Source organism: Ursus americanus, chromosome 20 (genome assembly GCF_024610735.1).
Source record: "Ursus americanus isolate L20-20 chromosome 20, mUrsAme1.1.p, whole genome shotgun sequence".
NCBI classification, from domain to species: Eukaryota; Metazoa; Chordata; class Mammalia; order Carnivora; family Ursidae; genus Ursus; species Ursus americanus.
In genome coordinates this window covers 17,296,232-17,310,792 of record NC_142146.1, presented here as the reverse complement: position 1 = coordinate 17,310,792, position 14,561 = coordinate 17,296,232, and the positions used below count along the sequence as shown (strand labels likewise).

At 38.5% G+C, this 14,561-nt stretch overlaps 1 protein-coding gene across 2 annotated transcripts in view; it reads right to left on the bottom strand.

Annotated features, from left to right (window-relative positions):
- The window catches only part of NEK10 (NIMA related kinase 10), a 219,997-nt gene that overhangs the window by 112,450 nt on the left and 92,986 nt on the right, over positions 1-14,561 (bottom strand). The window lies entirely within an intron of this gene.

Sequence of the window (14,561 nt, the reverse complement as noted above, 5' to 3'; positions counted from 1 at the left end):
CCTCACCAGCCAGGAACTCTCCCCTGAGGCTCCTAAAACATATTTTGGGTTACTTACTGGACATGACAGCCTTATAACCTCAAAAGCAACTCAAACTCAACATACTCAAAACTAAATTATTCACTTCCTCTTCTTTGCAAATTCTTCCCTATGTCTTCCCTAATCATGCAGATGCTACTGTGGGCTGAATTGTGCTGAAGTACTAACTCCCAGTACCTGTGAATGTAACCTTATTTGGAATTAGGATCTTTGCAGATGTAATCAAGATGAGGCTATACTTGGGGTACCTGGGTGGCTCAGTCGTTAAGCGACTGCCTTCGGCTCAGGTCATGATCCCAGGTTCCTGGGATTGAGCCCTGCATCGGGCTCCCTGCTTGGCGGGAAGCCTGTTAGTCCCTCTCCCACTCCCCCTGTTTGTGTTCCCTCTCTCTGTGTGTCTCTTTCTGTAAAATAAATACAATCTTTAAAAAAAAAAAGGAGGCTATACTTGATTAGGATGGGCCCTAATCCAGTATGACTAACATCCTTATAAGAAGAGAAAACACAGACACAAACCGACACACAGGAAGAATGCCATATGATGACAGAGGCAGAGTTTGGAGGGATGTGTCTACACCTGTGCCCATTCCCAGCTCTGTCCTGTCCTCCTGGACCCTCATCAGCTTGTTCAATGGAAAGTTCCATTTCCTAACACTGACAACTGTCTAGCCACCCAGGGTGAGGACTTGCCTCCATCCTGGATCCCCTCATGGCAGCCTTGGCGAGAGCTACAGGCATTTCTGTATCCAGGCCTCCACCAACTGCTCTATGGGAGACTGGCGACATACCACTGATGCCACAACACTTCCAATGGGGTTGAGTAACACGACCGAGAAGTATGGAGAAATTAAGGCTTTATAGGATAGACATCTTCGACCAACGAGAGACAAGAGATTAATTCTTCTCCCTTATTCCCCCAGTGGACTTCTTTAATGCACAGAGATTTCTCAAGATCTGTCCAGAGACATCCCACATGACCAAGTAACTGGCTGTTTCCTAGTGAAGCTCTGACCAGTCTGGTAACACACCATACTGTATTTACTGTCCCTCTTTCCTGTCCTTGTTTTTTTTTAATTTTCCTTGCTCTTATACCCTGGGAGTACCATCTCCCATTCTTTCAAAAAAAAAATCATGTTTCACATCTAAAAGTAGAGATAATGATGATCGCTCTCATAAGACCACTGAAAGTATTATATGAGACAAGGCCCGAAATAGTAAGTGCTCAAAAAAGTGTTACTTATTATTATTAATAATAAATACAAAGAGATCTATCACCATTTTTGCATTCCTCTCCCACTTTCATGGGGAAGAGGGAATTGGAGAGTATGCATCTGATGTCTTCTGTTTTCTTTAATCTATACTGTACTCATTAAAAACCATTACTACCACACCTGTGCCACAGAGGCACTACAGCTCATTTATGCAGAAAAGGTACTTATTAAAGGCTATTAAGAGGCTGGCAGAGTCTCTGGAAGGACCCCAGGGTCAGGCTTGGGAGCTGTACAGTGAGGAACAATACCACTGGTACAGTTAGCACCACTGACACAGGGCTACAGACATCAGGATCCCAATCTCACAATCTTCCATCACCACCTCTGCCCTCGCTCCAAACTGGACTCTGCCCAGCACGTGCCCTCTCCCATTTTCACTTGCAAATCCAACTCTTGCTAAGGTTATCTGAATGATGGAGTCTGAGCCGCATGGTAGCCCCTTGATACAGCTGCAAGGAAGGTTAAGAAAACACATTTCTCTGGTGACTTGCTTAAGGAGAGGATATTCATCAAGTAGGAAATTCCCCAAATGTAGAACATGTGTTCCAAAGTCATCTGGACAGTCAGAAAATATGACAAGTGTTCATTCTATACACGTTTGAGGAACTGTCCCAAACCAAATAAAACATAACTACAAATAAAAAAGAAAGACAGAAAAAGAAAGAGGAACTGGGGGAACAATCCAGCTATTGAGGGAATTCTGATAAAGTATATCTTGTGTCCAATAGCCTGTGATGTTCAGGCCTGGGAGTGAGCTCTAGCCATTTTGTGAGTTGACCTAACAGCTGCTGCTGGGGTCACAGGAACACTTTGGGATACCTCAGGCGACATGGGCTAAATGCCTTGACTCTGGGTGACCCCTTGCTAGCCCTCAGCCAACTCCACAGAGTAATTAAAACTCAAAGTGAAGAGAAGCAAATTCCACTGCAGCTCAATGTGAGTCAACAACCATGAGTTAGAAATTTAGAAGAGAATATTATCTGGTCAACCAGTATGTGTAACATTACGATGATAGGGTTTTTTTTTATCCTTATTAGAAAAGATGTATGAAAAAATGGAAATGAAAATATTGAAACAAGAAAACAAATCACTTCTATCAAATCTATCCATCCATTATACCACTAATTAATCTTATTATCAAACACAGAATCCTAAAGTTATGTTCTGTTTTTCTCTATGTTACATATACATAAAATAAGTCACCAAGGACTTTAAGTTTTTCCTTTGAAATTTATATACTATCTCCTCTTTAAAAAAAAAAAAGACTTTATTTTTTAAGAGTAGTTTTAAGTTCACAACAAAATTGAAAGAAAGTTATGGAGAATTCTCATGAACCCCATCCCCCCACATCCCCCTTTCTCTTTTATTCCTATTAACAGCAGGTCCAAATCAGCTTTCATCTGAATTATCACAAAGCCGTACTCCTCTAAGTGCTTTCATTCATTCATTCATTCATTCATTCACTGAACAAGTATTTACTGAGCACCTACTACATGCCAAGTCCTCTCTTTCAGAGTTTTGCTATAAAAGAAAAAAGTGGCTCAGTAGCTGAAGAGAAAGAGAAGCATTTGTTTTTAAGACAAGAATAATGACATTATGCTAGCAAATTGGTAGGACTGAGTCAGTGGAAGCAGAGAAATTAATACTGCAGAATTGAGAGGGGAGCATTCTGGAAATTTTTTATTAATTGTATATGAACAGATTAGGAAGAGGCCCTGTTAATCAGAGAAGGTGCCATAAACATGTCTACTTGCCAGTGGCCAACAATTTGGTTAAAAACTACTCAGTCAGAAAGCATTCAGTTAAGACTGATCTAATTTAAATTCTGACATTGATATGTATAAAGGCCTAAGTTTGATACATAGAAAGGCCTAAGAACTCCTAGCTAGCTATTCTTATTTCTATGGCCATAAAAAACTCTGGTGAAAATGAAAATTTCTTTTAGAAAATGAGAAATTAATCACCAGTGAATATCCCCAGTTACTGGATTTTCCACGTATTGATAATTATTTTACTGTAAAAACTTCTTTGCCTTCTTATTTCTAATTGATTTTCAGCCAATTATACATGCCCTGTGTCATATAAATTAGGGAGAAGCTGGATATAATCTTTAATGTCTTAAAAAAGGAAACTTGTTGACCTATGATTTATCCAGATAATAGAACACAATATGTATATAAAATTAAGGTAGAAAAAGAGCATTCACTAATATCAGTGCATGTGTGTATGTGCGTGTGTGTCTGCATATTTGCACAGAGAAGGATTTGAAATTGAGACACAAAGTTGTTTTTTGAGTTTTGTCCCACTTCTGGGTTAGTAGGATTATGAGTGTTCCTAATCAGATTTTTTTCATAATTTTTGCAATGAGAATATACTGCTTTTATAATAAGGAAATAATAGAAGAAACTTTAATCAACAGGTTTTGAACTTTTGGGGGGACCTTAGCGGTTTTGTTGTTCTTTGTTTATCTCTGATTGTCATCCTTTCATTTTTAATTTACTTTTAGTTCATGATGCCAGATTTGGCAGGATTTTCAGATATTTCTGTTTTTATGATCATAATATACATATACTATTGATAACCTATATTTCCGTTTAACAATATACTGTGCATATGCTTTTAGGTCAGCAAACACATTACTGTAATACCACTTACCATTATATACCTAGCCAACCTAACCAGTCCCCCATTTCACTGTATAATAGCCACAATAGTTGAAAATAATCTAGAAATAAAATATCAAATACACAGGGGGGAAAAAAAGAAAAAAGTTAAAAATAAGTAAAAATGCTTATGTCTCTAAAAACAATTCTGAAAACTACAATTTTCAGATCACTGAAAATTTAAAAATTTTTATTTTAAAAATCAGTGATGAGAAATATTCATTTATAGTAATTTCATTATTTGTTTACATTGTCATCATAACTGATTGGTTTTCAATCAAATTCTTTGCAAATTGCCTGAAACCCAACTAATGTAGGAAAGCTCCAGAATTTAGAGTATGGGTAACTGTAGGGAAGGAGGAAGGGAAGAGAAAGCAGACTGGAAAATCTTTTAGGGACATTTACAATTTTAATCTGCTCCATCAGTGAATGAAGTCGGTAAATGAAACAAAGTAAAATCAGCCCTTATGTGGAACAAATGCATATATATGAGCTAGAAATACAGCACTAAAATTGCACTTTAAAAAAGGAACTTGGATTCCTCCACGTCACATGAGTTCATGTGGCTTTCCTTAGGCATTTAAAAGTTTAGAATATCTAGAAGCCTGAATTGAAGGTTTAGAACTATGAAGAAAAAGGGAAGAAATTTAGAAGGAAAGACTTAGAATCTTTCACTATATGAACTATTAAATGGTGGGTAGTGATCCATTGCTTTGCACAGTCACTGAAGTCCAAAAAGAATTTCAAGTCATAAGAAAGGGACTTCAATTAGATATAAGAACGCTTTTGGGTTTTTGGCTTTCTGGCTATAGAAATTTTCAAAGGCCCAAAACAATGAAAAGATTTTATAAGTCACTTCCCTTGGAGACTTTTTCCCCCTTAACCTGTCATGAAGATGGTGAAAAATGAACCAGATAAACACTTGTTAAGTCTTTGCTTCAAGAAAGAACACAAATTAAATGTTCTTTTTCAGGTTTCTCTAATCCTACTGCTTTATAGTATCTATTAGGAGGACCATAATGAGAACCAATTAACTGTAAATACAGTGAGGAGTCTGGGCAATTAAACAAATGGATTACATTCACCCAGTGATTACACTCCAGCCATCAAATTATCAAGCACTGCCTACTTCGAGTCACAAACAGAAATTAAATTCAGATCCAACAGCCTTGAAATTTCTCATTGTACATCGACTGCCATTTGCTTGTCTCTAATGATGTTCAAAAAAAAATAGCTAGCATATCGGTTGACATCACACATTTTGTATTTGTATTCAAGCCAAATATCACCAGCTTTTAAAATTCAAGTACATAACTAAATAAAGTAATTATGGTAATTTTGCAAAGAAGGATAATACAATCTCTCAATTCTAGTATATAATTATACAAATGCCTTCCACTAAATATAAAACCACATAAAAATGTATAGTCTTGCTCCTTAACAAAGGCTGCTTTTTAAAAAGCAACTTCCAAGTAAACTTCAGACAGCCTTTATACAAGCTAGCAGACACACTCACAGAGAGAAGATCCCTATCTGCTTCTGACTTTTAGTTATTACTTTCACAGCTATTTTCAAATGATCATTACAGCATCTGCATCACATTACCATCTTATTTACTAGTCCACAACTATAGGGAGGCAGAAAGTCTCTCAGGGCGAGAATGTGAAAAATACATATGTGTGTGTGTGTGTGCACATGTGTGTGTACACACACACACACACACACACACACACACACATATTCTTACCTCCATCTAACTAGGAGGAAAATGTAAAATCAGTTGTCAGGGACTTCTTTAATGACTTCTTACTATCGACATAGAAGACTGTCCAGAAAGAGTTGGGAAAATTTTAGATTTGCTCAAAGAACAGAAGACGATCAGACACATTTCTGCCCGGCTTGCACAAAGACTTTGAGGCCACACTGCAAGTGTATTTCTCATGCGCCAGAGTGTTTTCCCTTGTAAGTCAAAGCAGGTGCTGTAGGTGTCTTCCCTACTCCCCTTCACCCTTACTTCTTCAGAGCATACTGGCCTAAGTTCCAACCATTTGCATGTTTGTCTGAGGATTGTTCTTAACCCGTTGGACCTTCTCTACCTGCAGCTCAACAGGCCAGAAGTGTCAATCAACTTGTGTACCCCAGGAACAGACGTTAACCAGTAATGGGTATGACCTGGTGTATTCACCCTACTCTCTCCTTTTGGGCGAGATCATTGAGTTATACATTTAAACTGTCTCCAGCAGGTTTGAGGTCTAGTCGCCCACAGTGGTGGATTGCCCCAAGAAACTCTTTATCTGTTGTCTTCCCTTCCTTGTCTCTCTTCCCCACCCCTCTACCCTTGTTTCCTAGGATCCCCTCTGGAACAAACCACTTGCACGTGAACCCTTGTCTCAGAGTGTGCACTGGGGATAACCTGAACTAAGAGTCAAGCGAAGATAAGCAGCAAGGTTAGGCAACCAGAGGACTTCATTGATAGGCTTCTGTACATACAAGAAGAGCAAAGCTGCAGCTGGGTCTTAAGGAAAATGGAATCTAGAGTCTGGACATTGCCAGAACTTTTCCTCTTATTCCTCTTATTCTCTCCAGGTATTGGCCTCCTTCTCAAATGGACCTGCACTATGGCTACAAACATGGGCCACCAAACATTCACGGACCTTTCACATTCCAGCTTCACCTCTTTACTAAGTCCCAGCTAAAAATTTACTAAGTCCTCAGGAAAAAATTCCAACCGGATCAGCTTCAATGAAGACAACACTCCCACTCCTGCCATTTTTCCAACAGGGGCAGGAATGCTAGGACTGGCTTACCTTGGGAGAAACGCCAAGTCTGGGCAGCCCAAAAAAGCCAGAGAGGCAAGATCTCTGATACAATGGGACTTACTAAACCACCTGGAATAGTACCTGGAGTGGAGGGAAGAAATATTTTCCTAAAGAATAAAGCTGTTGCTCCCAGCTAGTATTTATTGAATCCCTGCTATACTCAAAATGCTAGGGCAATCTACTCATCTCCATCTTTCTATCTACCTATATACCTATCATCTATCTTTTCGATCCTCACAACAACCTTATGCAGTAGGACTATCACTATCACCACCAGCTCTGCCATTTCAGATAAGGAAACTGAGACCCAGAAATAGTAAGCTACTTGCCCAAAATCAAATAGGAAGGTGTAGAGCCAGGAGGAAACCCAGGCTGTCCAGCCTGGAGTCTGTACTACATTACGTTGGCTCCTAAGGGAGGATAGCCCTGCAGGCAAACCCAAAGACATCTCATTACTATTCTCAGTGCTGCGCTTTGGAGCACAGTTTACAAAGTTTATGGATGAAGCAGGTTTTGTTACAAAAATTGGGGATAAATTTAGAGTAAATAAGGTAAGGGGATCTGGGTAGACTGAGAGGCAAATGCTTTATGGTGAATAGATAAGGTTCTCTTGAAACCCTAGAACACTAAGATGAGATTAGGTAATATATATAAAATCTTCAGAATTTACCCACCAAATGTGTGGATCCTGCAAGTTTCCCTTTCTGTGAAAATGAGGTTTTCAAATGGTTGAGTGTTACCAATATGTATCGAAGTCACATACAGTTCACATTTTCAAATCTCTATTTTGTCATTTTATTATAGACCATAATATTGTCACAGATTGACAGTTTATTGTTTTGTTGTTATGTGTATTTTTTTAAATTCCTTCCCTAAAGGGTAGCTTGAATTTCAAAATATTGGACTTGTAACTATCATCCTACTATTTTATAGAAAACAATATCTGCCACTTCAAAAGAGGTTTTCTTTTCTTGGCATTGTGCTATCGCCTCTCCTAGCGTTGTTAAGGGCATTCTGAAACGCCAAGATTAAAAATCAATAATTAAAATTAAGTTTAAAATGTAATAAGAGTGCAGAGGATTAATATTAGCTAAATAAGTTATGAAATAAATTGATGTAAAGGGATTTATGATTGGTAATGCCACTGGGTAATATATTCATAAGAATAAGACAGGCTGAATGTGGCACTGCAAAATAACTAAACTGTTTCTTTAATTCTCTACCTCTGATATGATAATTTGACCTTCATATTTCCTCATTATTTAAATCCTCTGACTTCTCCCACAGTTCTCTTTTCTCTTCTTCCCTTCTGACCATTTGATCAGTCAGCCAGACTCGCTTCCAAGCAAGTCCTGTCATAGTGTCTGTATGGGAGGAAAATAGAAGTCACTTTCTATAAGCTCTGCATAGTGCCTAGACCATGGCACAACCATTACCCAGAAAGGTATAGTGCCCACCCCACCCCTGCGGACCTGTACGTCCAGTTCTGCAGCACTGGCAGCTCCCCATTCTACCCATAGCCTTCTGTACCGTTCCTAGGGACTTTTTCTGTGCACCTACCAGAGGCTCATATAAGCACTGTGTGGCTTACTAACCCTTGATCATTCTACTCGTGTGTGTAGGTATGTGTGTGTGTGTCTCCCCAAATTAAGTTGAATTCTCCCCATGGGAAAGAACCAAGTTATCTGCTCCTGACAAGTGCTGAGCTACATAAGAAACAGGTGAAGTGATGAATAGTTTCATTCTGAAGATCTTCTGAAAAACAGTATTTCCATTAAGTGACTGCCAGGCTGAGAGATACCCAGTGGCTCTATAATGCCAAGAGGAAAATTCCAGGTCTCCCACTATTCCAACATAAATCCCAACCCAGACAAACTACAGTTCCTGCTTTCCCCTAAATATGCTGAGTCTGTTAAGAATTGAACTGAAGGAGAATTTCATTTTTGCACTCTGGAGATGTACCAATGCTTAAAGTACAGAGAAATGTATTGTATTGTATTGTATTGTATTGTATTGTATTGTATTGTATTGTATTGTATGGAGGAAATAAAGGCATTGACCAGGCCATGGCAGTAGTGTGGACTTATTCTACCAATGCTCCATCCTCAGGTGTGTTGGGCCAAACCTTGGACTTCGTGTCTTAGCTATCGATTTAATGACCCCTAGGTTCCTAATGCACCCTTCAATAAACAATGGCATTCCTTTAAGTATTTCTCCTATAAAGTGAGCACAATATTAAGCTCTCTCTGCAGATAGCGCTAGAGGGACACTGCAGGATGAAGAGGGTTCCTGCAATTGCCAGCATGGGCCAAGGGTAGGCAGTATAGGCATGAGATGATCCAGGGGACCCCTCTTGGAATGCCACTCTATCACAGTCACATAAACAAAAGGCTACCTGGAACAGATTTGAGGGGTCCTTGCCACGAATCAACACTCACTGTCAGATATGTGAGGCTATCTTGGACCTTCTGGACAAGACAATACTTCAGTTGGATGCATCCACATAAGTGAGCCCAATGGAACCAACAGAGGAACTGCATAGCACACCCATACAAACTGTTGTTAAGTAATTAAATTTACAGATGATTTGTTCTATAATAGTAGATAACCAAAACATACATTTTCTCATCATCAAATAATTCATCAAATTTCTTAATTATTCAATAAATTAATTTGTATTTAAGAATAGGAGGACATTTCCTTTAGTCAAACCACCCACCCTCTCAGAAACACATGTTAAAGTAAGACATCTGACCATCCTGTAACCCCTCTCACATCTACTTCCAATAGGAAATGTGGAATATTCAACATAATGACTTGGATATCAAATGTTTAAAATGGCAAACTAGACAAATAACTCAGGCAAATGTGTAGAAAGACATCCATTGCTTACAGACCCACGTTTACTTGTAAAAATTAAGACTTTCAGAAGGTAAGGAAAAGAAGATGTAGAAACGGAAGATATGTGATTTGGAATTACCAGTCGATAAAGATGCAAGGACTTCCACTGACAAAATCAATCATCAGAGAACTCCTTTTCTTGTTTTTTGTGCTGCTGGGGAGTTCAGAACAAATTAGACTCTAAAAAATCCATGATGTACATCACATTATATATTTATACTCAAACTTCTAATCTAGGCTAGTCCAAGTGTTTCACAATGCCAGAGATAGACCAAATGAAAACTAGCCATATCCTAACTGTATTCTATAAGGTATTGTTCTCCATTCATACATTTTCTGTGATGTCAGCAGAATCAAAGACACTATAGCCTTATATAAAAATATAAATTTTCTTAACTTGAACTTTTTTTCTTGCCTGGAAACTCCATAACTTTTCAGTTAGAATTCAGAATGTCTCTGGACAGTAAATCTGTTATCAGTATTCTAAAACTTATCTAAAATTGTTCAAAAGTGTTGAATGATGAGAAAATAACTGTGAGAATTAGAAAACATGTAAAACAAGAATTTTTAATATTCAATTCAAAGTAAATCTTGGCAAACAATACATGCATGATGAAGTCTACCTGGACGTATGTAATCCAGAGAACAAATCACAATGTTCCTAAGGCAGACATCAGTCAGAGTACAATATTTCTCATTCTTGACACATGAGTTCAGTCTACCAACGATTGACCCGTTAGCAGCAGCACAGCAGAGAGGTTAAGAACACACACTCCTCCAATCAGGCTGTCTGAATTTAAATCCAGGCTTTTCCACTTCCTAGCCGTGACACTGGGCAGGATCATTTAACCTCCCCCAAAGATTACTGAAGACAGTCACACCTATTGGAAGATCAAATGACTTAATATTTGCAGAGCATTTAAAATAGTGTCTGCCACTTAGTAAACTCCATTCATGTGTTAGATAAATAAAAATGAGCACAAATATGGGGTTGGCAACATAATGGTAGACATTATGGGGTGGAACACCATTAATAGAGGCTCTCTAGTAGTTTCTATCTCGCAATTTCCATTTAAATTCATGAGACCATGTGACCTATTACATTTTTTAAGATGTATTTAGAGTTCAATTTGTGTAAATAAACCCTAATTCAATCCTACCTCACCTAAGCAGATAATAGAACAGTCCTCTTTCCCTCTCTATCTCTCTCCCCCTCCCTCTCTCCCGTGTGTGTGTGTGTGTGTGTGTGTGTGTGTGTGTGTGTGCGTGTGTGTGTATTTATAGAGCCTTGGAGGGTCTGTGGACAGAAAGCTGTGATATTATGTATTATTCAGGTATATCTTATCCTGCTGGGCCACAGAGAAGCCATAAATAAATTCAATTACAGGTAAAACCATCCCCATATCCCACCTGCTCAAGGCCCCACTATGGAAAGTTCTGTTCCTTCAGGTTTCCTGTCTTTGCATGCTAAACACATACTCCTTCCCTTTCACATTCCTCAGCTCCTAGAAAAATCCTGGTCCTTCCTAGTAACCAAAGCAGCCATTCAGGGAACAAACATAGAGACAGGGAAGGAGAAGGAGCTATGAAACACAGCATAAGTAATTCTTCTCTACTATAATTATTAAGAAATGAATCTGATTCTTAGACACAATACAATCTATATATTCAAATGAGCACCATCCTTTCAAATTTTAGACTCACATTAGCAGACACCAATCACTGCGATCTAACGAGTGCTTACCATATGCCAGCCAGGCATTGCTCCAAGCACTCAACATGTGCCACCTCACTTAGTCGGACAGCGATCCTAAAAGGTGGGCACTATTAATAAGCTCAGATTACAGATGAGGAAACTGAGGCACAGAGAAGTTCAGTAATTTACAACACTCAACAGTAGACCTAAGACTTAAACCCAGGCAGTCTGATTCCAGAGCTATGCTCTTAATAATGACCCTACCAATCTGCCTGTCAATATCACACCCGTTTTCCAATTATGCTCTTATTCTTTAAAATTCTTCTTTAACAATTTCCTTCAGGACCAATTTATTCAGTCATAGAAGAATACTTGTCTCGATAACTTCTAATCATTTCACATTTTATTTTTTTAAATGATAATATCCTACATGATCCCATTATTCACTGTTTTGGTAACTATGAAAGATATAAATATAAAGTAAATAAATAGAAATAATGCAGCAGACCCTGGCACCAAAGTACCTACTGTTTCAAACTAAAAATGTTCCTGTAAGCTTCATGAAGGCAAAAGTGAGAAAAATTCAAAGATATATTAGTGCTTTAGACCCTGACAAAAACACACATGGATTTTTCATCATATTAAAATACAGAATGTGGGATATTTACATAACGGAATATTATTTAGCTATTAAAAAGAAGGAAATCTTGCCATTTGCAACAACATAAATGAACCTAGGGGATATTATGCTAAGTGAAATAAGCAAGACAGACAAAGACCAAAAAAAAAAAAAAAAAAGCTGATTTCATAAAAACAGGGAGTAGAGGGATGGTTGCCCAGGGCTGGGGCAGGGAGAAATGGGGAGATGTAGATCAAAGGGTACAAAATTTCAGCTACAAGAAGAAAGAGTTTTGAGGATCTAAGGTACAGCATGGTGCCTGTGATTAATAATATGGTATTGTTTCCTGGAAATTTGCTGAGAATAGATCTCAAGCATAGTTGCAAGAACACAACAGAAAAAAGTTAACTGTGTGGATGGATGTGTTAATTATCCCGATCTTAATAATCATCCCATGATGTATATGTAAACCAAACCATTGTGTTGTTTATTTTAAATATATACGACTACATTTGTCCATTTTTCCCAATAAGGTTTTTAAAAAGGCATTTTCAGACAAATAAACAAAACAACCAGAATGACTCATTTTCACTTTTTAAAAGATTTTTTTCACTTTAATAATTCAAAATATTTATTACGATTCTGTCAGTCTGTTCTTTCAGGCCCCAGGGAAACAACGGGCCCCAGGGAACAAAACAGACAGCAGCCCTACTGTTACAGAGTTTGTGTTTTAGTGGGAGAGACGTAGGATAGACCAATTAAAATATGACATAATGTCAGAGAGAGGCAGATGCTATGAAAATATAAAGCAAGAGAAAGGGACAGTCTGAAGGAGGCTGCTGTTTGGGGCAGGTGATCAGGAAAACCTCCCTCCAGAAGTGACATTAAAGCAGATACCAGAAGGAAGTGAGGAAGTAAACTGTAGCTAGCTGGAGAAAGAGAAAGCATGCAGGAGCATTTTGAAGATCTGAAGGAACAGCAAAGGGGGAGAGTGATAGAAGATTAAAATTTTGTTACAGTCGAAAGAAGCAGTTTTCTTTATAGCCCATTGTGTCAGGTACCGTTCATAACCATGCAAGTATTAGATCATTCATATAGTAAATACTTCTTGTGATCCTATAAAATACCAGACTCTGGGGTGGGGATGGTGGTGAACAAAATCATCCGGGCATATCACAAATAAGCGAGAAGGAAAAGTGCATGGAGTATGTAGACCAGGGGAAACATGCATTGTCTAGGTGGTTTCCCCTGAGGAGACAACACTCCAGCAGAGCCTCTGGTGGAAAATGAGAAAGAGTTAATCAGGAGGCCAGTGGGGAAAAGAGTATTTAGGCAGAGGGAGCAGCATGTGCCAAAGTCCTGTGGTCAGTGGGAACACAGATGCCACAGCCAGAAATCAATAGAGTGAGGTCAGAGCTAAAGTAAAGACGATGACTTAGCATGCGGGTTTGAGGGCTTGTAGCCACACTGAGGACTTGGTCTTTAAATAATGAGCAACTGTAAGCTACTGAAGTGTTCTAAGCCATTTAAGAGTTCTGAGTTTATTACAGCATTTTTATGAATGCAAGAGGTACAGTCAATAGTTGGGTGTGCTTCACTTTGTCTCTGCTTGTCCAAGTTTACCTATGGGTTTATTTTGATCCATCCAATGGAAACTTCCCCAGCTTTCCTTTAAATTATCTAATGGCATAATGTGAATGGGATTACACTAAGCAATACAGTCTCAGAGAATTCCCGCTCCAGGATTAGTCAAAGTTTTCCATTCATATTAGCTCATACTTGCTTATTACCCAGAAATCCCAAATAAGTGTTCCATGAAGAACATACCTAAAATGTTTCTCAGAGTTTCAACCTCTAAAATCTGCTCTGAAAGTGCAGTTGAAGACAGTGTGCAGTCTTGGATTGGAATTCAAGTAAGACATACAGATAAAAACCGGAACCAAAGACCATATTTGGAGAATATTTTCCATGAGAAGGATTACAATGACCTGCCTCATAATGAATCAAATCAGAGGAAGAAAAGGAGCTTTTATTGACCTTCTGTTCTAGCACAATCAGTCCAGTGTCCGCAAACCATTTATCTAGCAGCTGAGATATAGAATAAAGAATGCTCTGAGGCACGTCCTACAAGAGTTGATAAAGAGAACTTTCTTCCATTAAATAAGGTAATATCTGAGGAAGCAAAGACCAAAGAAAGAGTAAAGGACATGGGGACATCAGACTTATCAAACGCTCTGGGACCCTGGAGGGCAGGGACAGGCATCCTATGTCCACATTAATAGGCTCAGAGAAGCTTGGGATTATACAAAGATTATAGAATTTGGTGGGAAACACTTTGGGGATGGCTAAAAAGACAATTCAAGAAAAGGCAGGAGGTATGAGACTCAGAGCAGGGAAGGACCATGAAATATATCTGCTTTATTTTTGTCCAATTCACAAACTCAAAAAATGAGGATACAGAAAATTCAAAAGGAACTGGATGTGTCACTCAATTTATTAGGAAACATCTTAAATTTGGAAAAATTAAAACTTGAGAGAATAACTAGCCAACAA